Source organism: Pleurodeles waltl, chromosome 3_1 (assembly GCF_031143425.1).
Source record: "Pleurodeles waltl isolate 20211129_DDA chromosome 3_1, aPleWal1.hap1.20221129, whole genome shotgun sequence".
NCBI classification, from domain to species: domain Eukaryota; kingdom Metazoa; phylum Chordata; class Amphibia; order Caudata; family Salamandridae; genus Pleurodeles; species Pleurodeles waltl.
In genome coordinates this window covers 1,067,181,509-1,067,207,602 of record NC_090440.1, presented here as the reverse complement: position 1 = coordinate 1,067,207,602, position 26,094 = coordinate 1,067,181,509, and positions in this window count along the sequence as shown.

Genomic DNA, 26,094 nt, shown 5'->3' with positions numbered 1-26,094 from the left:
GTTGCAGTTAGCGCGCCTAGCTGTTGATGAGAGAAGGGCTGAGGTAGAGAAGGCCTTAGTACAGGAGAAAATGGCAGAGGCAGAGAGGGCCTTTGCCAGAGAAAGACTCGCTCTAGAGCGTAGTCTGAAGGTTCTGGACTCACCAGCGCTGCAGGTGGAGTCCAGTGGTGGCAGCAATGTACAGTGCTGTAGCAAAGATGTTCCTCACATACCCATAGATCTGGTACCTAGGTTCCAAGAGGGGGGTGACATACGTCAGTGGTTAAAGGAATATGAGAGGGCTCTGGTAGAGCGCAGGATCCCTGAGAAGGATTGGGGAACTGGCCTAGGGAGCTTTATTCCTGAGGAGGGGAGGGATGCCCTACTGACTCTAGAAGAGAGTGACAGGGAGGGGTACCCCGCTGTAAAGAATGCACTGATTGTGAAGTATGGTTTTTCCCCTGAGGAATACAGAAAAAGGTTTAGGGGTGGTAAGAAACTGTCCCACCAGTCTTGGGAGGAGTTTGTGGAGGATTGTTGCATTGCACTAGATGGATGGGTGAAGGGTAGCACAGTAAAAAAAATTGAAGGGCTGTTTAATCTGATTGTCAGAGAGCACCTGCTTCGTTGTTGTTTTTCAGAGTTACGCCAACACTTGTCAGTGTGTGAGCTCTCTGACCCCAGGGAGCTTGCAAAGGAGGCAGACTTCTAGTTGTGTACCAGAGGGTCTGGTGTGGCATTAGGGGGTATTCCTAATGAGAGTGGTCTAGGTGTTTCCCAACCAGGTGTGGTGGGAAAGGCTTGTGTCCCAGGTAGGTCACAGTGTATTGGGGCGGGTAAGGCACCCCATGTCCAGTCTCAGAGGAGAGGGAATGGGGTTGGGCTGAGGCCCAGGGTACCCGAGCTCCAGTCCCATGTCCTGGAGGGTTCCATGAGTGAACGCCAGGAGGTGAGCCTAGCCTGTGCCGTAGGGCCACCTGTTCAGAAGGATCCCATTTTGTCAGTAGGACTTAGGCGGGTGGCTGGTGATAGTGTTCCGCCGGTTCTGTTGTCTGGTGGTCTCACTCCAGAGTGGAGGAGGCAGAAATCCAGGCGTGGGGTAGAGAGGGGGCTGCGGGCCCCAGTGGAGAACCTGGAGGGTCAGGGGTCAGCTCTGAGAGCAGAGCCCCCCAGGAATGACCTTGGTGAGACCATTTCTGGGCTGGGGGTAATCCATTCTCTGTCAGATGGGCGAAGGTCAGGAGACCTGCGCCAGCCAGACTCTTGTGTGGCCCTTGGGGAAGGTGTTTCCATGGTGGGGGTAGGTGTACCCCCCAGGAAGTCCTGGTGCGCCAGGCAATGATTCAACCACAGGGTGGTGACTCTGGGTTGGATTGCCAGATTCAGGGGGTAAGCTCTGATCTGGTAGGGGGTAGGTGTGCTCCCAAGGAAGTCCTGGTTCGCTGGGCAATGGTCCAGTCTAAGGGTGTCGCACCTGGACTAGATAGACAGGTTCAGGGGGTACACCCTGACCTGATGGGGAGTAGGTGTGCTCCCAAGGAAGTCCTGGTGCGCCAGGCAGTGGTTCAACTGCAGGGTAGTGACTCTGGGTTGGATTGCCAGATTCAGTGGGGTAAGCTCTGATCTGGTAGGGGGTAGGTGTGCTCCCAAGGAAGTCTTGGTTTGCTGGGCAATGGTCCAGTCTAAGGGTGTCATCCCTGGACTAGAAAGACAGGTTCAGGGGGTAAACTCTGACCAGGTTGGGGGGGCTGTTAGTGTGCTCACCTCCCCGTGTGAAACTTCTGGTGGCTTCTCCCGAGGTGGGGAGACACAGGACTCTGGAAGTGGGGTTCAGGGAGGGGGAAGCCCGCCCCGGACCCCGGTGCAACCCAAGGGTGTCGTCCCTAGGTTGGGTGGTCAGTCGACAGGTAGTGATCCTGGGCTGGCGAGAGAGCTGTGCAGGGCTGCTGTACCCAGCACCCTGGCAAGTGTGGATTCTGGTGATACCCCTCCTAGGAGAGGAGGGCGGGATCTTAGACGGAGGGGTAGATGGAAGAGAGCCTAGCCTCTAGCCTCTGTAGAACCTATCGGTGCGGACCCTAGGTTGGTGGATCAGTGGCAGGTTAGAGTCCCTGCACTGATTGGAAGTGGAGTGGAGACAGGTTGCTTTGCACCTGGGGCTACCGCCCCCCACTCGTCATGGTTTCAGAGACCAGAGGCTCCTAGATGGCCTGGGGCCTGGTTCTGGCCATTGGCAGCTAGAGAACCTCTGTGGGTTGGTCTAGGCTGCCTGGGAAGCATTGACAGAGAGATCCAAGTGGAGTCAGGAAGGCGTAGAACTGGAACATGCCCCTGCTGTTGTGGGCCTGGGTCCTTGTTCTATTGCCCCAATCAGGGAAGTACATCAAGGTATTGATTGTTCTCCCCTGGCTTTTGGCTGGTAGGGGGTTGTGTTGGACTTTTGGTCATACGCAGGGTCATCCCCAGTCTTTTTGCCTCCTTCCTCCTGGTTTTTCTGACCTCTCGCTGTTGGCTCTAGGACTCTGAGCACTTTATCACTGCTGACCAGTGCTAAGGTGCAGGTGCTCTCCCATCTAAAGTTGGTATGATTGGCTTATACCTACTTGGCATATTTAATTTACCTATAAGTCCCTTGTACAGTGGTATCTCTATACCCAGGGCCTGTAAATTAAATACTACTAGTGGGCCTGCAGCGCTGCTTGCGCCACTCACTGAAGTAGACTTTCAAAACCTGTCTCAGGCCTGCTAGCGTAGGGCCTGTGTGCGCAGTTTTCTGCCACAGGGACCTGGCATCTAAACTGACTTGCCAGGCCCAGAACTCCCCTTTTACTACATGTAAGTCACCCCTAAGGTACGCCCTAGCTAGCCCTGTGGACAGGGTGCCATGTATGTAGAAAGGCAGGACATGTGCTATATTGCATGGCCTGTCCTAGTAGTGACAAACAGCCTAACTTGGTGTCTCACTGCTGTGAGTGCTGCCTTCTCTTGGATTGCATTAGAAATGCCCTGCCTCATGTGTAAGGGGTATTGTCTGATTTATGAGGGGTAGCGTAGGCATGTTTGGTATGGTTGTGATGGTGATAATAAATGCTGCTTACTGGTGTGGGTGTATTTTTTTTACTATCACAGAAATGCCACTTCTAGAAGTGTGCATTTATCTGTGCTTCTGACTCTGGTGTTTGCAGCTTGACTCCAATCCACGTCTGGGCAGAGTGACAGTTGGGGCTTTGTGCATACTTTTCAGACAGCCTGTACACAGGGAGGGTGGAGGTGTCACAGAGGTGCATCTGCATACTGAATAGTCTTCCTGGCCTGAGAGAAGGGAGAGGTGGGGCACACCTGCATTTGTAAAGACTGTGCCCTGGCCTCACACAATAGGGTCGTTAACCACCCACTGATGTTTGGAGCCTGTGCTGAAAGGAGAGATGGGGCACTCCCAGAACCAGTTGTAACTGGCTGGAACCTCCTCTCCCTACAATTGAAAAACACTGTAAGAACTGACTATAAGTACAGGGGAATTTTCTCCACAATTTGGAGTCTCTTGGAATCATCTTGGAACTGGACACCAAGGCTGAAAGGACTCACCAGGAACCGCCATGGACTGCTGCTGCTGTGCTGACCTGTGACCTGCCTGGTCACTGTGAAAGACTTGCCACTTGCTGCCTTTCCCTTGTGCTGGCCTGTAGCTGGCCCCTCCACCTGAGGACCTTGTCTTAAGATTCTGCTCTCCAGGGGCAGGGTGCTGTGGGCCCTGACCCGTGTATCCATTTCTTCACGAGAGGTGCTTCTCCATGGTTGCGGATGTCATAGTGCTGATTGCAGCGTGCTTATGGAGCCTTGGGAGCTCGTAGGTTCCGTGCTGCATTGTGCCCCTTTAAATAAGATCACCGCAACGGCCCGGGAATCTGGAAGAACACTTGCGCACCGCATCGGGTTCAGGCGAGTGTCTGCTCGTGCCACATGAGGGGTCCGAACTTCTTGTGGCTTCACGGCAGGACCAGGGGAAGGCGCGGGGAGTGCCCCCTGGCCTCTGCGCTAGGAGCAGGACGCTCCTTTTCTGCTGTTCGGTAAAATGGGCAGAGATCGCGGGTCCCGGCAGGGGCCTGTCATTAAACCGGAGGGGGTGCGTGGTGCCCCCCTCCTGCCCTAAGTTGTTTTTACTGGCTTTGGCCCCCCTCGTGAGGGCCGGTTGAGGCCCTGGGAGGCCCCCAGTAATCACGGTCCCCGGAGGGGCCTGTCTATAAAAGAGAGGAGGTGCATGTCACCCTCCTCTGACCCCAGAGTATAAGGGAGGCCCCCGTTTTGCGCATAGGAGCATCGGGGCCCAATTGTTTGCCTTCTAGGCTCTGCAAGTGCCTCTTCATCAAGACAGGTACTTTTAAAAGGACCAATATAATTATAATCGAAGTTCTTCCTCAAGACTTTGCTGATTGTGATATATTGCCTACCTGTTCTATGCTGCTTTTACATATATGTGCAAATGTTCCTTTTATGGGCATGACTTGCTAATATGTTTCCCTAACTTGCCATAGATTTTCTAATGTTCCTATCTATGGGCGTTTTATGATATTCTTATGACAAGTGTTCTAATGTGATAACGTGTTTCCTGACTACTGCTTATGTTGCAGAATACTGAGTAACCTGTGTGTTATGTGTAACTACTGCTAATTTGCAGAGTAACTAATGTGTAACGTTCTGACTACTGCTAAGGTAGCAGGATAGTACTGATATGTGATGTTTGGTCTGATAATTGCATTGTGTACAATACAGTATATTTTCATATAATCTGGTGTTGTGTTTCCTTTGTGGTGGGGATATTGCGTCACATGTATGTGTGTGTTGTGCAAACGCTTTACACATTGCCTCCGGGTTAAGCCTGACTGCTCATGCCAAGCTACCAAGGGGGTGAGCAGGGGTTATCTTGGACGTGTAACTCCCTTGCCCTGACTAGAGTGGGTAAGTTCTGCCTGGCTGAGGTGCATACCCTAGCCAACCAGAAACCCAATTTCTAACAGCAAGGTACTACCATGGTCAGGCACATATTGGGAGAGATGCCATGGTTCGTCTGTTCAAACATGATTGGTTCAACCCAAAGTTTAGACAAGTTTCTGAAGCAGTTTGCCATTGTTGTGTCATTTGCCAACAGTTAAATGCAGGGAAAGGGACAGTGGTTAATTTGAGGCATATTGGAAGAGCAGGAGGTCCATTCAGCAGAATGCAAATGGATTTTATTGAGATGCTCGTATGTGGAGGTTTGAGATATGCGTTGGTGATTGTATGCATCTTTAGTCACTGGATCGAAGCGTACCCTACACAAAGAAATGATAGTCTCACAGTAGTGAAACTATTGCTTAGGGAACTAATACCGCATTTTGGGTTTCCAATCTCTTTAGAAACAGATAGGGGAAGTCACTTCAATGATAAAGTAATTACATTACTGTGTGCAGCATTGAACATTGAGCAGAAGCTGCATTTGTAGTTACCACCCTGAAGCATCAGTATTAGTGGAGCAGATGAATGGTACCTTGAAGTCAAGAGTTGCAAAGATGTGTGCAGCTACGAATTTGAAATGGACCGATGCATTGCCTTTAGTATTAATGTCAATAAGAAACACACCTGACAGGAAGACAGGATTGTCACCTCATGAGAGCCTCATGTGCAGAGCAATGAGGTTACCAGTGATGCCAGTAAATGCCTTTGTCAACATTACAGATGATATGGTGTTGGATTACTGCAAGGGTCTGGCTGATGTAGCCCGCTCTTTTTCTCAGCAGGTGGAGGTCACCACACTGCCACGGATCCATGACCCAGGGCACAACCTGAGAACTGGGGACTGGTTTGTCATCCGAAAGCACGTGAGAAAAACGTGACTGGAGCCTCGTTGGAAGGGACCATATCAAGTGGTCCTAACAACTAGTACAGCTATGAAGTGTGCTGGAATACTGAGCTGGACTTACGCCAGCCACACAAAGAAAGTGTCATGTCCACTGGATCATGAAGAAGTGTCTTTGAGAGTACCAACAACAGTGAGACAAGTCTCAGGGCCAGAAGAAGAGCAAAGATGAACTGAGACCAGATATGAGCTCGTTGAGGACAGTTCAATCACTCCTGTGAGAGACGAGGGAGGAGACCTCCAGGAGAGTATTGAAGACTATATCTCCACTGAAGCAGTAGAAGAGCCTAGTCAGAGGAGGGCTTTCCCTAAAGCAGACAATCCTGAGAAACAAACAGAGCAATTGCCTGACCCAGAAGGGGAAGGAGTTGAGGTGGATCAAAGTCAAAATTATCTGACTCCTCTTGAACCGGTGCAGGTCCGTCAAGATAAAACACCACTGAACAAGGAAAAGGTTCAAGTTCAATCTTGAAGAGAATAATGACAAAGGGTCCACTGAAAGTAGATAAGTGACTGGAATCACCAGTGGAGAAAGGGAAGGAGGTGTTTGTCGAACCAACAGTAGAGGAAGAAGTAGATACCACAAGGAAGGAAGATCTAAGTGAAGGAGAATTGAATGGTGATCGAAAATTGAAAAGAAAGAAAGTAGCAAGTTGAAATTCACAGGTCCTGAATGGACTTATGCAACTATGAATGAATGGCAGCAAGAGTTTTTGTCTTTTTGTTTTGATAGAGATGTTCCGGGTCAGTATTTTGGCACATGAAGGAAGCTAATGAACGGAACCGATTAAACAATCTGAGAACATTTTCGAGGAAGAGACTGTTGAAAGTAACCGTAAGAGACATTGGTAACCTAATTTGACTTTTCAAACCTGATTTTGACAAAGCTGCTAACCGATTTTGACGAGAAAAAGGGATCCTGGAAGTGAAACTGAACTGCTGAAAGCAGAATTGTTTATTTTTGATCTTTTGCTGCAAGTTTTTTCTACATTTCTTCTACTTTCTGATTCTTTACAGATCATGAGTAACCTTAATCAACAACGTTGGAGTGCTAGGCGCTGTAAATATATGAGCATTGGTTTGGCAATTATGTGTGGGATATTGTTTGTGGTGTTGATTGTGGGCATGTCTGTTTTGGATACGAGAGGAGACAACCATACTTCTACTTTTGAGACGACTACTGCACTAACGGCATTAGAAAAGTTTAAGTTAGATGAGAGATGTTTGCATGAGTGTACTAATGCACAGGGAAAACTTTCTTCTAATGTTTTCTATCAGTGGTTGAGTGAGTATATTGAGACAATGGATGTGAAGAATTGTTTTGTGTGTACGCAGATTCCTTCATCAGTCGAGAAAGGAGTCACATATCATAGCTTACCTCTAACCTACGGGATAAGTTGTAGTCTATTGCTAACAAGGTTTTATAACCAGGAGTATATTCAGTACTTCTATTCGAATCATGATATTGTGTTTTCATTTGTTCCTATAATTAGGTATTTGAGTAAAGTAGCTAATGATAATGACATAGTATTAGTTAGAGAGTTCTTTGAACATACATTAACATCTGGTACAGCATGTGCACACCACAACAATCTGGCATGCTTGCTTACACCTTTAGAGAAGAGCTTTTTAGATGACACAGATGATAGGAGAAAAACGTTAAAAGAGAAATTAGAAAAAGGCTTAGAGAAAAGGACTTCCAAGAATGATTATGTTTATAGTGCAATTAAAACGCAAGGCAAATTAGCTTTAGATGCACAACACGTAGGGAAGCTTTGTATATATAGGCCTAAATCACACACTGACAAGTTATTTGTGGGAACGAGTAAATGTAGGCATGTGTTTTTGATTCACAATAAATTGACTTTTATGTTGAATGGGCAGGACCCTGTAATTCCAGGGATATATTATATTTGTGGACTTAATACTTATTACCGTCTTCCAAGAGGATGGTATGGGACATGTTATTTGGGGATAGTTTTCCCAAAGATTTATCAAATGGAGGATTTGAAAAGGTTTCTGAAAGTGACTGGATTACAACATAAGAGACAGAGGAGGGAGTCCTCTTCTGCGATAGTGGGAGATATATTTGGAGCGGTGATTCCTTCGGTGGGAGTCATCCTGAATTCGATTAAGATTCGAAAGTTGTCTATTGTGGATAACATGCTGACAAATTTTTCAGGGGCCATACTCCTGATAGATTCTGAATTAGCTGCTGATAGAGCTATGACTCTTCAAAATCGCCTTGCTTTAGACTTTCTTTTAGCGAAGGATGGCGGAGTCTGTAGAATGATTAATTCTAGGCGTTTTTGTTCATATATACCAGATGACAGTAAAGAGATAAGAGACCTGCTTATTAATCAGACTAATGCAAGTGCTGATTTGAAAGAATTGAAACAACCAGTGTTTGGGAAAAAGTTGGCAAAGGATTTGCTTCAGTGGGAAATTGGTTCAGTAACATTTGGAATGGGGTACTATTGAAAATATTACAGGGAATATTAATTGTTGTGGTTTGTTTAATAGGGATATGGGGATTGTGCAAATTTTGTAAAAAGATTAAATTGAAAAGGTCTAAGAATAATCAGAGGAGGGAAGAAAAAAAATGTTTCAGGGACAATTCAAGGGGAAGACAATATTATGAAGAAATTGAATTGTAAGAGTTTTAGCTGATGCAAAATGTGTAGGTAATAGTTAGAGTGATGACATATTTAGTCATCAGAGAAGCAATTGCTAGTGCAGGTGTCTTAATTTCAATTAATAATGAGTGTTTATGTATTTTAAATAATGAGTTTACGCAGAAAATGAAACAACGCAGAAAAATAATGCACACATTTGAAAATGTGACCTCGAAGAATGTTCACAAAATGCACTAATTAATGATTAATACATATGAAATGTTGAAAGAGTATTAGATTAATAAGTTAATATGTCATATTAAAAGTTGTAAAGTATGCTTTAGCTTTATTAATTGTAGATCTTAACTTAACAAGTGTCTTGGCCTATTTTGCCAGGCCCCATGCAGAAGCTGTATTTCTTAGCGTTTCATAAAAGTGCTGATCAAGTGAATTAAATTGTGAAATGTCCATTGTATTGTTAAATGTGCTTAACAGAAGCTTTTCATGAGAACCGACTGCTAGGAGATGATGTTCATGCTAATGCAACATTTTATGTGTAATGTGTGCGAGATGGACTTTCCCAGGACAAGAACAATGAAGATACTGACTGGAGTGGAAGCTGCAACAATATTGTTACCTGACAAGCCGGATGATGAGAACATCGTAAAACAAACTAATCAACAGTATGGGAATGGAAAAATATTAGAATTCATAGATTTGATATAGTAAAATTATTGGACAAAGTGTGAACATACAATTAACTGACCAATGGGGAATTAGAGGAATGTTTAGGTTACCTTGATATAACAACGCCGCAGAAGGGAAAAGAGTTCAGACACTTTAGGAGAGGGAGAGACTTATTCAGATTTTAGGAGAAAGACATTCATTCTGACATTAGGCTCATATTTCCTGACTGAGAGCCTGATACCTTGCTGATCGACTGATGACCTGAGGACGAAGACTGATTCTGCTTTGCTGACCCATACAGAGGATAGGTATAATGTGATAAACTGTGACTGTTATGCTTATTTGTTTTTCCTTTCTAGGTACCAACTGCGCTGTTTTGTCTATGACTCTATCATAGCTAGATGTTTGCCAAATTTGTGTTACTAAATTGTTTTGCGTGAAGCCTATCATGCTGATGCTACTCTGGTGCTGAGTATTCTGACTTATGACAAAGAAATTAATGTCTGATAGATTTCTCTGCTTAACTACATGTATTACATCTCGTTAACGCAACTGACTCTGCTATTGATTTGCACTGTAACTTTAGAATGTGTTGTAGTTCGAGCCTTGATTAGATTGTGTTTCTTCCGCTTTGGACAACCAGTGTTGTTTTGTATGTGTTTCATTTGATATTGAGATTAATCCACATGACCTTAGCATTGTTAATATAGGGAAATAAACGTACTAAACTTTTACTAAAGGTGTGGTTATTCATGGCTGAAAGGTCATGGTGCGTGGCAATTACTGACTACATTGATTATTGATTTTATTGATTACTAATGATTGTTGATTATTGTGTAGTGATTATGTACTAGTGCTATGGTAAGAACTTCTTAATTGCGGATCAAAAGATTCATCGACCTATTCACGCCCCCTTGTAAGTATACTTATTAAGGTCTGATGCGCTAACACCTCTAACGTCCTGATGTGTTCTTTCCCACCTGGTCATCCCATCTACCTGTGAGTCCTCCCTCTAATATGCAGTACGAACTCACGTTACTGGCTCTGCCCCAGCTCCCTTCGAAGCTAAGCCATACAGAAAGCAAGAAATACAGAAAACCACTGCTTCCGTGTCTGCAGAAGGACAATTATTCCTGCCCTCTCAAAATCTGCCGCAAGCAGACTTTGCTTTTTGCTTGAAGGCATGGTTGGGCTCGAAGACATTTGTTAACAGTGCAGTTTTGAGACACACTTGCTGCCCAGGCCTGCTCTCTTTTAATTTGGAATTTGAGGGGTTAAGCGGTTCGGATGATGTCTTTTGCAAGCCCAGGCTTGCATGAGCATGAGGAAAGTCCAGGTAATTTAAAATTATGAATTATTAAATTCATCGTTAAATTCTAAAGTAGTACTGGCCCGCAAAATTAAGTGCTGGCGGGGCCACTGACATCCACCGACACAAAATGACCTTTGACCATGAAGTCCCAAATTAAAATAATGGCAAAACAAAGATTAAGACTTGTGGCCTTCACCCTCCAAGTAACAATCTAGAAAAAACATGTAAATGCCAATGTGTATGGATACACACATGTAAAATTAGAAATTACATTCGCGATTTATCTCTAAATCAAACTTTCAACATTCTGGACAGGCACATGCCAAAAATGTATGAAAAGGCCTAGGTTAGTTTAAGCTTTTTTCGCTATCTAACTAAAGAAAGTATTATGGCTTTTAGTATATTAAGGAAGCTTGTTAAAACTTCGTTACAAAGGTAAGTTCGAATTTCCGTGGATTCTTTATTTTAAAGTATTCAAAACTTTCTCCATTGTTCCCGGGTTTCATTTCCATCTTGTCAAGTTAGCAATTTCTTCTTAGAGTTACACCTGTGCAGAGCTGTACATTTTCTTGAGATTTTAGCTTTGAAAGCATTCAGCTGCACCAGACAGAAAGACCAAGTAGAAACATTTTTCAGCTAGAAGTGAGCATTTCAAAACCACTAAGGGCCAGATGTAGTAAGCTGTTTGCATGGTGCAAACTGCAAAAATCGCAGTTTGCGCCATTCAAACAGCCTTCTGCGATGCACATTCACAATTTGCGAGTCGCTACCGACTCGCAAATTGTGAATGCGACTCGCAAATAGGAAGGGGTGTTCCCTTCCTATTTGCGACTCGTATCGCAATGCAGAATTGCTTTGTGACCGCGAATGGCGGTAACTCATTCGCAAAAGGTCAGGGGTCTCCAGGGGACCCCTTCCCCTTTGTGAATGTTGCCCAAAAGGTTTTTTCAGAGCAGGCAGTGGTCCCATGGACCACTGCCTACTCTGAAAAAAAGAAACCAAATGGTTTCGTTATTTTTTTTATTTTGCAACTCGTTTTCCTTTAAGGAAAACTGCCTGCAAAATAAAAATAAAAACTGCTTTATTTAAAAAGCAGTCACAGACATGGATGTCTGCTGACTTCAGCAGGCAACCATCCCTGTGAGTGCAGGGACTCGCTATGGGGTCGCAAAATGCGACCCACCTCATTAATAGTTATGAGGTGGGTCTTTGCGACCCCATAGCGAGACGCAGACGGTGTCTGAGACACCGTTCTGCATCCGCATTTGTGATTCTGAAATTGCGAGTCGCACAGACTCGCAATTTCCGAATCGCAAATGCGGAAGCTGCTACATCTGGCCCTAAGAGAGAAAAAAACGTCAGACCCTGTAATCTAAAACTTATAGAACAACATTCAAAATATTTTATTAGTATTTCGTTCTTGGCAACATTTTCACGGAAGAACAATTTAAAACGTTTCCCAGCAACACAAACGTTTGTAAAGTTTATTTACAAAAATTCCAGAGTAATGTAAAACATTTTCAAACCCTGAATCACGCCAGACCAAAATCAATATATACGTATATGAATTTTAATTTGTGCCTAATATTTTGATACACTTGCCCTTAATACTAATGTCTGAATGTATCATGCTGGATATTTCATATTTGTAAAAGGTTTACTCTTTCATTCACATTTTAGGTCAGTCAGCCTCAGTATACGATTGAAGGGAGTATCACATAAAGTGAATACTTTAGTCTGGTCACTAAACTCTTTTGACGAGCTGTTCCATATCTTTGGTGGTGAGTTAGGATGGTTCAGGTAGGATTGTGTGGCAAAATGTTTGTACAATTTTTTGTGGTGGTGGTGTTTTTCTGTGTTTTCGTGCTGCATTATTGTAATATGATGTTGTGTGTTGCGTTCTGTTTTATTGTATTGTGTCATGTTTTAATTATGCTTTATAGTGCTCTGAATATGTTATTTTATTATGTTCTGTTGCGAACAGCACGTCTTTGAAGTTCCCATGAAAGCATACATTCACTTCTCCCTAAGGTTGGAAAATAACACTTCTCAACCTCTTTAAAAGCCAAAACACCAGTCAGCCCAAAACTGTGTCAGAGACTGTTGAAACTCAAGTACTAAAATGAAAGACAGTTCATAATAGGTATTGCATGAATTGGTGTTGTGTGGTTCAGTTCCTCCCTCAAACAGCAGTTACAGCTGCAGAAATTTAAAACACACCTCTGGCACACCAACCCCCACTCCTTGAACCTGTGGTGATCTGCTCAAACAGGTTTGTACCACTGACGGAAAATACTGTAGAAGAATCACCATGACTGGAGTGTTGGGTGGAGGAGGTCAGCATGATTACACGGCCAGATGACGTAGATAATCTGTATGAAATAGTACTTGCCGTGCGAAGTGGTAGGCCTAAAGGAGATGGCCAAGTCCTTAGAATCAAACACTGCGACTGAAGTGATCTCTCAAATTACTAAACCTTAGACTTGCACTGCTTGCTTACTTCCTCCCACGTCTCTTCTCCCTTCCATGCCTCCTTCCCACTTTCCATCAAAAGTCTAGCACAGGGTCTGTAAGGGTAGAATTTATAATATATTTTTATCTTTAGACTTTTGAAAATGGTTGGCAGAGTACTGTGTTACTGATAGGATAGAGAACAACTATAACCTATTGCATTGAACTCTCATAGAAGGGCTGCTAGCACTTTCTGACCAGGCCAGGTTCCCAGGGGATGGTAGTGTTGGGAATTCCAGGAGGGCTCATAAGGGGTCTAAAATGAGTTCTGACCCCAAGCAGCTCACTTCAATTTATGACCTTTTTGACACAGTCCTCTCTCACCTTATTTGTATGTTGATCTGCGCACCATACCTATCCTTGAAATGCATAGGCATCTATTTAGCTCTCTAGGTAATCTTTGTCAGGTTGGGACAGGGTCTGGTAGTGCAAAATGAGCCACCATGGAGGCAGCTCCATTGTTTACCAAGGACTGCAGGTGGGCAACAACTAGTTTGTTATTAACCATTAGATCTATATGCCCACATTGAATTTGTGAAGCTAGATGCTATTAGAAAGAGGTGTTAGAGGTGAGTAAAAAGGGATGGGATGACCAAAACTGGCTGGATTTGTTAGAGGCTTCTAAAAGGATTTTAGCAGGTAGCACAAGTGATCATCCTGATAGTGGAATTCCTTGCATAATAGCTCCCCTGTACAGAGTAACATCTGTTCGCACTGGGCAAGTGCTAGCAAGCAGTGATTGCACTTCTGGATCCAGTGGGCTAAAAATACTGAGTTGGAACATTGCAGGATTGCGTTCCAACATTGTATTACCTGATTGGCAGAACTTTATTAGATTATGGGGGTTATTCTAACTTTGGAGGAGTGTTAATCCGTCCGAAAGTGACGGTAAAGTGACGGATATACCACCAGCCGTATTACGAGTTCCATAGGATGTAATGGACTCGTAATACGGCTGGTGGTAAATCCGTCACTTTTCCGTCACTTTTGGGACGGATTAACACCTCCTCCAAAGTTAGAATAACCCCCTATATGTTTTAGAAATTGGGTGTCTGGTAGGCAGTCATTTTGCACTCTGTCCAAGCAGGGACCTTCACTCTAGTCGGGGTAAGGGAGTTACACTCCTAAGACAATCCCTGCTCACTCCCTTGGTAGCTTGGCACAGGCTTATCTCAAAGGTAATGTGTAAAGTATTCGTACCAACACACACAGTAACACAGTGAAAACACTACAAATTGGAACAACAATACCAAGACAAAATCTAATATACACAAGTAAAGTTATGAATTTTTAAAGTAAAAGGAGTCTTACTCCGTAGAAAACAATAGAAACGTTGTTACACAAAGACCTGGGTTGCCTCAAACATAAAGCCACACAGGCAAGCGTGTGTTGGAAAAGTCAGCAATGCATCGATTCCTTACTCGCAAGTGAGGCCGTGCGTCGTTTCTTCTCCGGGCTGGCTGGCAATGCGTTGTTTTTCTCTTCTGCAGGGGAGAGCAGGATCGATTTCCAGACAGGGCAACTCAGATCGGCACAGGTTCAAGGTGATTTTGATGCCCAGCAATGATGTGTGGGAAATCCGGCTGCACAGTGATGGAAAACCGCACTGGTAGGGTTTGCGTTGATTTTAGCAGCTGCAAGTGGGTGTTCCATAGAAACTGTCCTTGCACAGCTTCCTGTGCTTGGATTTCAGTCCTTGTTCTACCAGCTTCACCTTTCAAAGGACTAGATAGGGCATCACTTGGCAAGGCAGGAGTCTCAGCAGAGAGCACATATGCTGGCAGAGGAACTTTTAATGGCCCTCGGACTTCAAAACATGAGGCAAGCTCAATCCATGCCCTTGGAGATTTTTCACAAGCAGGAATATACCACAAAGTCCAATCTTTGTCCTATTTCAGGTAGAAGCAGCAACTGCAGGCCAACCCAGCAAAGAACAGTTACAGGCAAAGGGGAAGTACTCGTCATCCAGCTCTTCAGCTCTTCTCCTTGGTAGAGGTTCCTCTTGGCTTTAGAAGTAATCTGAAAATCTGGGGTTTTGAGTCCACTACTTATACCCCTTTCTGCCTTTGAAGTAGACAAACTTCAAATGAAAGTTGTTCACAAGATCTTTTCTTGCTCAGTCCCGGCTTCATTCTCACACCAGGGGGTTGGAGACTGCATTGTGTGAGGGCAGGCACAGCCCAATGAGGTGTAAGTGACCACTCCTCCCCCCACTGTAGCCCAGAGGGCCCTTCAGGATATTCAGGCTACACCCCAGCTCCCTTTGTGTCACTGTCTAGAGGATATTCACAAACAGTCCAACTGTCAGTCTGACCCAGACACGAAATACACAAGCAGGCAGAGTCACAGAATGTAATTTGCATGTGCAGGACAGTAGTTTAGTTTAGTTTATACATTTTTATAAAGCGCGTAGCTACCCTAGGGCATCGCAGCGCTAACGGTACAGAAAGATCCAGGAACATGAAAAGACACACTAATGACTAAAAAGGATGGTTTTCAATTTCTTCCTAAAAAAAGATTCAGAAGGTTCATGGCGAAGCTCAGGAGGTAAGGCATTCCAAAGATGGGCAGCCTTGATAGTGAAGGAATTTCCACCCCATGATCTGTAGACACAGGGTATATGCCTCTTTAGATAAGCCTGACTACTCTGTGCCAAGCTACCAGAGGGTGAGCACAGGTTATCTCTAAATAAATGTTTATCTAGCTTACCCTGGCAAGACGTGGTAGCTCCTGCTTGTACAGGGTGTATACTTTGACAACCAGAAACCCCAACCCTAACACCGAGATACCATCTCTTCACCCACTTCTGACATTCAACTAACATCCTCAAAAGAGGTTTGAAGGGGCACACACACATGAACATTTTCTAAGCACACTTGGAATTCTCAGGTTTCTCATCAGTGTCTTCTCCATAATAGGAGTTGTTCCTGTACTTCCCACAAGTAGTGAACATGATCACTGTATCCCATTATATGCTGAGCTACATCACCATGGCTTATTATGGAATCTAAATATACTTCAACCCTAAATTCAGTACAGTCCAGATTTCCAGAGTAAGACACAGAAGATAGGTCATGATATGAAGTTGAAGGCAAACTAGTATTCTCACATTTCGCAAGAGTGGCTGCCTCAAAATATGTAGCCTTGTCAAGTAAATGACAAATGATGATAAATTATTGACCATGTGGTCTGGACAGGGCTTGGAATAGATTTTTCTCAGACAAATATGTGGGTAATCATCCTGTGTTTCTGCTATTTTTTTTACTAGTGTTAGCCGCAAAGAGTTATTTTTATGCACCTGTCTGGTATTCGTGCCATCTTAACATGAATCCGATATCCATTTTAAGTTATTATATAAGCTTTTTATTTCATTGTGCTTGTGTCTCTAATGACTTGGCAGTGCCTAAATTTGCCTATATGATGATTGTGCCGGGAGCAGGCTCTTCATGTCAAAGTATGCTATCTAAATTATCAAGGAACTGTATCACTATGTAACATCAACCTAGCACTTTAAATTTTTAAATCTTGGTCGGATTTTGAAGGTTTTAGAGAAGCTATTTTTATTCTAAAATTTATTTTAAGTCAGTGTGAAAGCATAATGGAACAAACGCACCCTTTTTGTACGATTTAATGTGTAACTTTTATGACCTATGGTCGAATAAAGTATATGATGATGATGATGACAAATGGTGGATTTTAAAACATTTAACATACCATCCTGAGATACTACTAACGCACCACCATAATATCACAACTAAACTAGGAACTTTAATTGCAAGATTTACAAATATTTTGCACTGGGTCTGCATCACATAAGTTACATAAACCTGCACAAAATGTTTTTTTTTAATTTATTTTCTAGCACACAACTGAAAAGTTGCCTGAAAGTATTGAATAGCTCTGCAAAGCAATGCTTTTTGTTACATTGCAGAAAGGGGGTGTTCCATAGGAGGTACATGAGCCGTCCCATTCAACACTCACAGTTCTTGATGCAAACTCTTGTCTCCTAACAATAGTAGATATGGTTTGCACCAAAAAAGAAGAAATTATTTTACTTCTCTTAACCGTTTCCACTTTGCATGTGTGCTGCACCGTTCAGCACACATCCAAAGTTGAAAAAGTGTTAACGTTTGATAGGCATAGTTTTTTGCATTGGAACAGTATCCTTCAAGTACAAAACCCATGGGAGACTCACTGTAGGAAAGTACCATCTTGCCTGGCATGTTACCCCCATTTTTCACTGTATATATGTTGTTTTAGTTGTATGTGTCACTGGGACCCTGGTAACCCAGGGCCCCAGTGCTCATAAGTGTGCCTGAATGTGTTACCTGTGTAGTGACTAACTGTCTCACTGAGGCTCTGCTAATCAGAACCTCAGTAGTTATGCTCTCTCATTTCTTTCCAAATTGTCACTGACAGGCTAGTGACCATTTTTACCAATTTACATTGGCTTACTGGAACACCCTTATAATTCCCTAGTATATGGTACTGAGGTACCCAGGGTATTGGGGTTCCAGGAGATCCCTATGGGCTGCAGCATTTCTTTTGCCACCCATAGGGAGCTCTGACAATTCTTACACAGGCCTGCCACTGCAGCCTGAGTGAAATAACGTCCACGTTATTTCACAGCCATTTTACACTGCACTTAAGTAACTTATAAGTCACCTATATGTCTAACCTTTACCTGGTAAAGGTTAGGTGCAAAGTTACTTAGTGTGAGGGCACCCTGGCACTAGCCAAGGTGCCCCCACATTGTTCAGAGCCAATCCCCTGAACTTTGTGAGTGCGGGGACACCATTACACGTGTGCACTACATATAGGTCACTACCTATATGTAGCTTCACAATGGTAACTCCGAATATGGCCATGTAACATGTCTATGATCATGGAATTGCCCCCTCTATGCCATCCTGGCATAGTTGGCACAATCCCATGATCCCAGTGGTCTGTAGCACAGACCCTGGTACTGCCAAACTGCCCTTCCTGGGGTTTCACTGCAGCTGCTGCTGCTGCCAACCCCTCAGACAGGCAGCTGCCCTCCTGGGGTCCAGCCAGGCCTGGCCCAGGATGGCAGAACAAAGAACTTCCTCTGAGAGAGGGTGTGACACCCTCTCCCTTTGGAAAAGGGTGTGAAGGCAGGGGAGGAGTAGCCTCCCCCAGCCTCTGGAAATGCTTTGTTGGGCACAGATGTGCCCAATTCTGCATAAGCCAGTCTACACCGGTTCAGGGACCCCTTAGCCCCTGCTCTGGCGCGAAACTGGACAAAGGAAAGGGGAGTGACCACTCCCCTGACCTGCACCTCCCCTGGGAGGTGTCCAGAGCTCCTCCAGTGTGCTCCAGACCTCTGCCATCTTGGAAACAGAGGTGCTGCTGGCACACTGGATTGCTCTGAGTGGCCAGTGCCACCAGGTGACGTCAGAGACTCCTGCTGATAGGCTCCTTCAGGTGTTAGTAGCCTATCCTCTCTCCTAGGTAGCCAAACCCTCTTTTCTGGCTATTTAGGGTCTCTGTCTCTGGGGAAACTTTAGATAACGAATGCAAGAGCTCATCCGAGTTCCTCTGCATCTCTCTCTTCACCTTCTGATAAGGAAACGACTGCTGACCGCGCTGGAAGCCTGCAAACCTGCAACATAGTAGCAAAGACGACTACTGCAACTCTGTAACGCTGATCCTGCTGCCTTCTCGACTGTTTTCCTGCTTGTGCATGCTGTGGGGGTAGCCTGCCTCCTCTCTGCACCAGAAGCTCCAAAGAAATCTCCCGTGGGTTGACGGAATCTTCCCCCTGCAACCGCAGGCACCAAAAAGCTGCATTACCGGTCCCTTGGGTCTCCTCTCAGCACGAAGAGCGAGATCCCTCGAATCCAGCGACTCTGTCCAAGTGTCCCCCACAGTTCAGTGACTCTTCAGCCCAAGTTTGGTGGAGGTAAGTCCTTGCCTCACCTCGCTGGGCTGCATTGCTGGGAACCACGACTTTGCAGCTACTCCGGCCCCTGTGCACTTCCGGTGGAAATCCTTTGTGCACAGCCAAGCCTGGTTCCACGGCACTCTAACCTGCATTGCACGACTTTCTAAGTTGGTCTCCGGCGACGTGGGACTCCTTTGTGCAACTTCGGCGAGCACCGTTTCACACATCCTCGTAGTGCCTGTTTCTGGCACTTCTATGGGAGCTACCTGCTTCAGTGAGGGCTCTTTGTCTTGCTCGACGTCCCTTCTCTCTTCAGGTCCAATTTGCGACCTCCTGGTCCCTCCTGGGCCCCAGCAGCATCCAAAAACGCCAAACGCACGATTTGCAACTAACAAGGCTTGTTGGCATCCTTCCGGCGGGAAAACACTTCTGCACGACTCTACAAAGCGAGTGGGATCGGTCTACCAAAGGGGAAGTCTCTAGCCCTTTTCGTTCCTGCAGAAACCTCAGCTTCTTCTGTCCAGTCGAAGCTTCTTTGCACCCGCAGCTGGCATTTCCTGGGCATCTGCCCATCTCCGACTTGCTTGTGACTTTTGGACTTGGTCCCCTTGTTCCACAGGTACCCTAGATTGGAAATCCACAGTTGTTGCATTGCTGGTTTGTGTCTTTCCTGCATTATTCCTCTAACCCGACTATTTTGTCCTTAGGGGAACTTTAGTGCACTTTGCACTCATTTTTCAGGGTCTTGGGGAGGGTTATTTTTCTAACTCTCACTATTTTCTAATAGTCCCAGCGACCCTCTACAAGGTCACATAGGTTTGGGGTCCATTCGTGGTTCGCATTCCACTTTTGGAGTATATGGTTTGTGTTGCCCCTATCCCTATGTTTCCCCATTGCATCCTATTGTAACTATACATTGTTTGCACTGTTTTCTAAGACTATACTGCATATTTTTGCTATTGTGTATATATATCTTGTGTATATTTCCTATCCTCTCACTGAGGGTACACTCTAAGATACTTTGGCATATTGTCATAAAAATAAAGTACCTTTATTTTTAGTATAACTGTATTGTGTTTTCTTATGATATTGTGCATATGACACTAAGTGGTACTGTAGTAGCTTCACACGTCTCCTAGTTCAGCCTAAGCTGCTCTGCTAAGCTACCATTATCTATCAGCCTAAGCTGCTAGACACCCTATACACTAATAAGGGATAACTGGGCCTGGTGCAAGGTGCAAGTACCCCTTGGTACTCACTACAAGCCAGTCCAGCCTCCTACATTGGTTGTGCAGTGGTGGTATAAGTGCTTGAGACTACTTACCACTCTTGTCAATGTACTTTTCATAAGAGAAAAATATACAAAACAAGGTCAGTGTATATACACATAGCCAAAAAGTTTTGCATTTCCTCTTTTCACTCTTTTCTAAGTGCTGAAAAGTACTTCTAAACTTTCAAAAAGTTCTTAAAAGTCAAAAAAGTTTTTTTCTGTCTTTCCAAAAAGTTCTGAAAACTTTTTTCTCTTTTTCTATCACTTTAACTCTCTCTAAAAAATGTCTGGCACAGGCCAAAGTGTTGATCTGTCCAAACTTGCATATGACAACCTTAGCTGGAAAAGAGCAAGGAGTCTCTGTATAGAGAGAGGTTTGAGTGTAGGGAAAAATCCTTCCTTGGAACTGTTACTTAACATGCTTAGAGAACAGGAGAAGGCCATAGGTGCCCCATCTGTTGAAAAAGTACCTAATAGTTCCCAATCTGATTCAGGGACTCCCCCAGGAAAAGATTCAGGAAAGAAACTTCCTAGCCTGCCCATTACTAGACAATCTAGCATAGATGGTAATGATGATGAGCCACACCAAATAAATAGTGTTGTCTCACATCATAGCAAAAGCATTTATTCTCACCATACTGGTAGTAATGTTTCTGTAAACCAAGCTGTTAGGGTGGCTTCTGTAAGGGACAGGTCTCCTTCTGTTCATTCCCATCATAGCTCTGTTTCTAGAAATGTCCCTCCCACCAACCCTGATGACAGAATGTTAGAGAGGGAACGCAATAAGTTGAGGGTGGAACAAACCAGACTGAAGCTTAAAAAGCAACAGCTGGATTTGGATAGACAGTCTTTTGAATTAGAGAAGGAAAGACAGAAGTTGGGTTTAGATACCCATGGTGGCAGCAGCAGTATTCCCCATAGTCATCCTGCAAAAGAGCATGATTCCAGGAATCTGCACAAGATAGTTCCCCCTTATAAGGAGGGGGATGACATTAACAAGTGGTTTGCTGCACTTGAGAGGGCCTGTGTTGTACAGGATGTCCCTCAAAGGCAGTGGGCTGCTATCCTATGGCTATCATTTAGTGGAAAAGGTAGGGATAGGCTCCTTACTGTAAAAGAAAATGATGCTAATAATTTCCAAGTTCTTAAGAATGCACTCCTGGATGGTTATGGCTTAACCACTGAACAGTACAGGATAAAGTTCAGAGAGACCAAAAAGGAGTCTTCACAAGACTGGGTTGATTTCATTGACCAGGCAGTGAAGGCCTTGGAGGGGTGGTTACATGGCAGTAAAGTTACTGATTATGACAGCCTGTATAACTTGATCCTGAGAGAGCATATTCTTAATAATTGTGTGTCTGATTTGTTGCACCAGTACTTGGTGGACTCTGATCTGACCTCTCCCCAAGAATTGGGAAAGAAGGCAGACAAATGGGTCAGAACAAGAGTGAACAGAAAAGTTCATACAGGGGGTGACAAAGATGGCAACAAAAAGAAGGATGGTAAGTCTTCTGACAAGGGTGGGGACAAATCTAAAAATGAGTCTTAATCAGGCCCACAAAAACACTCTGGTGGGGGTGGTGGGTCCAAATCCTCCTTTAATCAGAACAAGGAAAAGAAACCATGGTGCTATTTATGTAAAATAAAAGGCCATTGGACAACAGATCCCAGTTGTCCAAAGAAAGGCACCACTGCTCCTACCACTACAACCCCTACTGCTACACCTGGGCCCGTATTTATACTCCGTTTGCGCCGAATTAGCGTCGTTTTTTTCGACGCAAATTCGGCGCAAAACTAACGCCATATTTATACTTTGGCGTTAGACGCGTCTAGCGCCAAAGTATGGGCAAAGAGCGTCATTTTTTAGCGTGAACGCCTTCCTTGCGTTAATGAGATGCAAGGAAGGCGTTCCCGTCTAAAAAAATGACGGTGACGCAAATGCGTCGTATTTATACTCCCGGGCAAAAATCACGCCCGTGAGGTGGCGGGTGAAAAAACCCCGCATTTGCACCACTTTTTAACGCATGGGTCAGGGTAGGCGTTAAGGGGCCTGTGGGCTCAAAATGAGCCCACAGGTGCCCTCCCCTGCCCCCAGGGACCCCCCCTGCCACCACTGCCCACCCCAGGAGGACACCCAAGGATGGAGGGACCCACCCCAGGGACATTCAGGTAAGTTCACGTAAGTATAATTTTTTATATTTTTCAATTTTTTTTGGGTGGCATAGGGGGGCCTTATTTGTGCCCCCCTACATGCCACTATGCCCAATGACCATGCCCAGGGGACATAAGTCCCCTGGGCATGGCCATTGGGCAAGGGGGCATGACTCCTGTCTTTACTAAGACAGGAGTCATTTAAATGGCGTCTGGGCGTCGAAAAAATGGCGCAAATCGGGTTAAGATGATTTTTTAGCGTCAACCCGACTTGCGCCATTTTAAGACGCCCTAGCGCCATTTTCCCCCTACGCCGGCGCTGCCTGGTCTACGTGGTTTTTTTCCACGCACACCAGGCAGCGCCGGTCTGCTTGCGCCGGCTAACGCCATTCCATAAATACGGCGCCCGCATGGCGCTTCGGAATGGCGTTAGACGGCGCTAATTTTTTTGACGCTAAACTGCGTTAGCGCAGTTTAGCGTCAAAAAGTATAAATATGGGCCCTAGTGTCCCTACTAATAGCAGTGGTGGTGGGAGCAAACCTACTAATAGCCAATCCAAGGGAGTAGCTGGGCTCACTTTTGGTAACTTAGTTGGGGTTGGTCTGATTAGGGAGACCACAGAGGCTACTTTAGTCTCTGAAGGGGCTATTGATTTAGCCACTTTGGTTGCTTGCCCCCATAACTTGGAGAAGTACAAGCAACTAACCCTAATAAATGGTGTTGAGGTCCAGGCCTACAGGGACACAGGTGCCAGTGTCACAATGGTGATTGAGAAACTGGTGCACCCTGAACAACACATACTTGGACACCAGTACCAAGTAACCGATGCTCACAACATAACACAAAGCCACCCCATGGCTGTTGTAAATCTCAACTGGGGGGGGCTAACTGGTCCAAAGAAAGTTGTGGTAGCTTCAGATTTACCTGTAGACTGTCTATTAGGGAATGATTTGGAGACATCAGCTTGGTCAGATGTGGAGTTGGAGGCCCATGCAGCAATGCTGGGCATCCCAGGGCATATTTTTGCTTTGACAAGGGCTCAGGCCAAAAAGCAAAAAGGACAGGGAAGCTTGGATCCTGGAACAATGGACCAAGTGCTCCCTAAAGCTAGGGCTAGTAGAAGCAAACCACTTCCTACTATCCCTCCCTCTACAGTGGATTCTACTTCTGAGGAAGAAGAATTCCCTCCCTGTGCAGAACCTACACCAGAGGAGCTGAAAGCAGACACTGCTGAGCTTTTGGGTGAAGGGGGGCCTGCCAGAGAGGAGCTGAGTGTGGCACAGCAAACCTGTCCCACATTAGAGGGTCTCAGACAGCAAGCTGTCAAACAGGCTAATGGGGATGTCAGTGACTCTCACAGAGTTTACTGGGAGGACAACCTCTTGTACACTGAGCATAGGGATCCTAAACCTGGAGCTGCCAGGAGATTAGTGATTCCTCAGGAGTACAGAAAGTTCCTCCTAACACTGGCACACGACATTCCCTTAGCTGGGCATCTAGGACAGATGAAAACTTGGGACAGGCTTGTTCCCCTGTTTCATTGGCCTAGGATGTCTGAGGACACAAAGGAATTTTGTAAGTCCTGTGAAACCTGTCAAGCCAGTGGCAAGACAGGTGGCACGCCAAAGGCACCCCTTATCCCACTGCCTGTGGTTGGGGTTCCCTTTGAAAGGGTAGGGGTTGACATAGTTGGCCCCCTTGACCCTCCTACTGCTTCAGGCAATAGGTTTATCTTGGTGGTAGTGGACCATGCCACAAGATATCCTGAAGCTATTCCTTTAAGGACCACTACAGCACCTGCAGTGGCAAAGGCCCTCCTGGGAATATTTTCCAGGGTGGGCTTCCCAAAGGAAGTAGTATCAGACAGGGGAAGCAATTTCATGTCTGCATACTTAAAGGCCATGTGTAAGGAGTGTGGTGTAACGTACAAGTTCACAACACCCTATCATCCACAAACAAATGGACTGGTGGAGAGATTTAATAAAACTCTCAAAGGCATGATTATGGGTCTCCCTGAAAAACTCCGCAGGAGATGGGATATCCTTCTACCATGCCTCCTTTTTGCCTACAGGGAGGTACCCCAGAAAGGAGTGGGCTTCAGCCCCTTTGAACTTCCTTTTGGACACCCTGTTAGGGGTCCACTCACACTTGTAAAGGAGGGTTGGGAACAACCTTTAAAAGCTCCTAAGCAGGATATTGTGGATTATGTACTTGGCCTCAGATCAAGGATGGCTGAGTACATGAAAAAGGCCAGTAAAAACCTTCAGGCCAGCAAAGACCTCCAGAAGCAATGGCATGATCAGAAGGCTGTTTTGGTTCAGTACCAACCAGGGCAGAAAGTGTGGGTCTTGGAGCCTGTGGCCCCAAGAGCACTCCAAGATAAATGGAGTGGACCCCACACAATTGTTGAAAAGAAGGGTGAAGTCACCTACTTGGTTGACTTAGGCACTGCCAGGAGTCCCCTTAGGGTGCTCCATGTCAATCGCCTGAAACCCTACTATGACAGGGCTGATCTCACCCTGCTCATGGCAACTGATGAGGGACAGGAAGAAGACAGTGATCCTCTACCTGATCTCTTCTCTTCCACAGAACAAGATGCTCTTGTGGAAGGTGTAGTTTTGGCAGATTGTCTTACTGCTGAGCAGAAAGACCATTGCATAAATCTCCTAGGACAATTTTCAGAACTCTTCTCTACTGTGCCAGGCACCACTTCTTGGTGTGAGCACACTATAGATACTGGAGACAGTTTACCTGTCAAAAGTAAGATCTATAGGCAGCCTGACCATGTCAGGGACTGCATAAAGCATGAAGTTCAGAAAATGTTGGAACTAGGAGTGGTTGAGCACTCTGACAGTCCATGGGCTTCTCCTGTGGTACTGGTACCAAAACCCAATTCTAAAGATGGAAAGAAGGAAATGCGGTTTTGTGTAGACTATAGAGGTCTCAACTTGGTAACCAAAACTGATGCTCACCCTATACCCAGGGCAGATGAGCTTATAGATACACTGGCATCTGCCAAGTATCTAAGCACTTTTGATTTGACTGCAGGGTATTGGCAGATCAAATTATCAGAAGATGCTAAACCTAAGACTGCATTTTCTACCATTGGAGGACATTACCAGTTTACTGTAATGCCTTTTGGTTTGAAAAATGCACCTGCCACTTTTCAGAGGTTGGTGAACACAGTCCTGCAAGGGCTGGAAGCTTTCAGTGCAGCATATTTGGACGATATAGCTGTCTTTAGCTCCAGCTGGGATGATCACCTGGTCCACCTATGGAAAGTTTTGGAGGCCCTGCAAAAGGCAGGCCTCACTATCAAGGCTTCAAAGTGCCAGATAGGGCAGGGTAAGGTGGTTTATCTGGGACACCTTGTTGGTGGGGAACAGATTGCACCACTTCAGGGGAAAATCCAAACTATTATTGATTGGGTTCCCCCTACCACTCAGACTCAGGTGAGAGCCTTCCTAGGCCTCACTGGGTATTACAGGAGGTTCATTAAGAACTATGGCTCCATTGCAGCCCCTCTTAATGACCTCACATCCAAGAAAATGCCTAAGAAGGTATTATGGACAGCAAACTGTCAGAAAGCTTTTGAGGAGCTGAAGCAGGCCATGTGCTCTGCACCTGTCCTGAAAAGCCCTTGTTACTCTAAAAAATTATATATCCAGACTGATGCATCTGAATTAGGAGTAGGGGCAGACCTATCACAACTTAATTCTGAGGGCCAGGATCAACCTGTTGCTTTTATTAGTAGAAGGTTGACCCCTAGA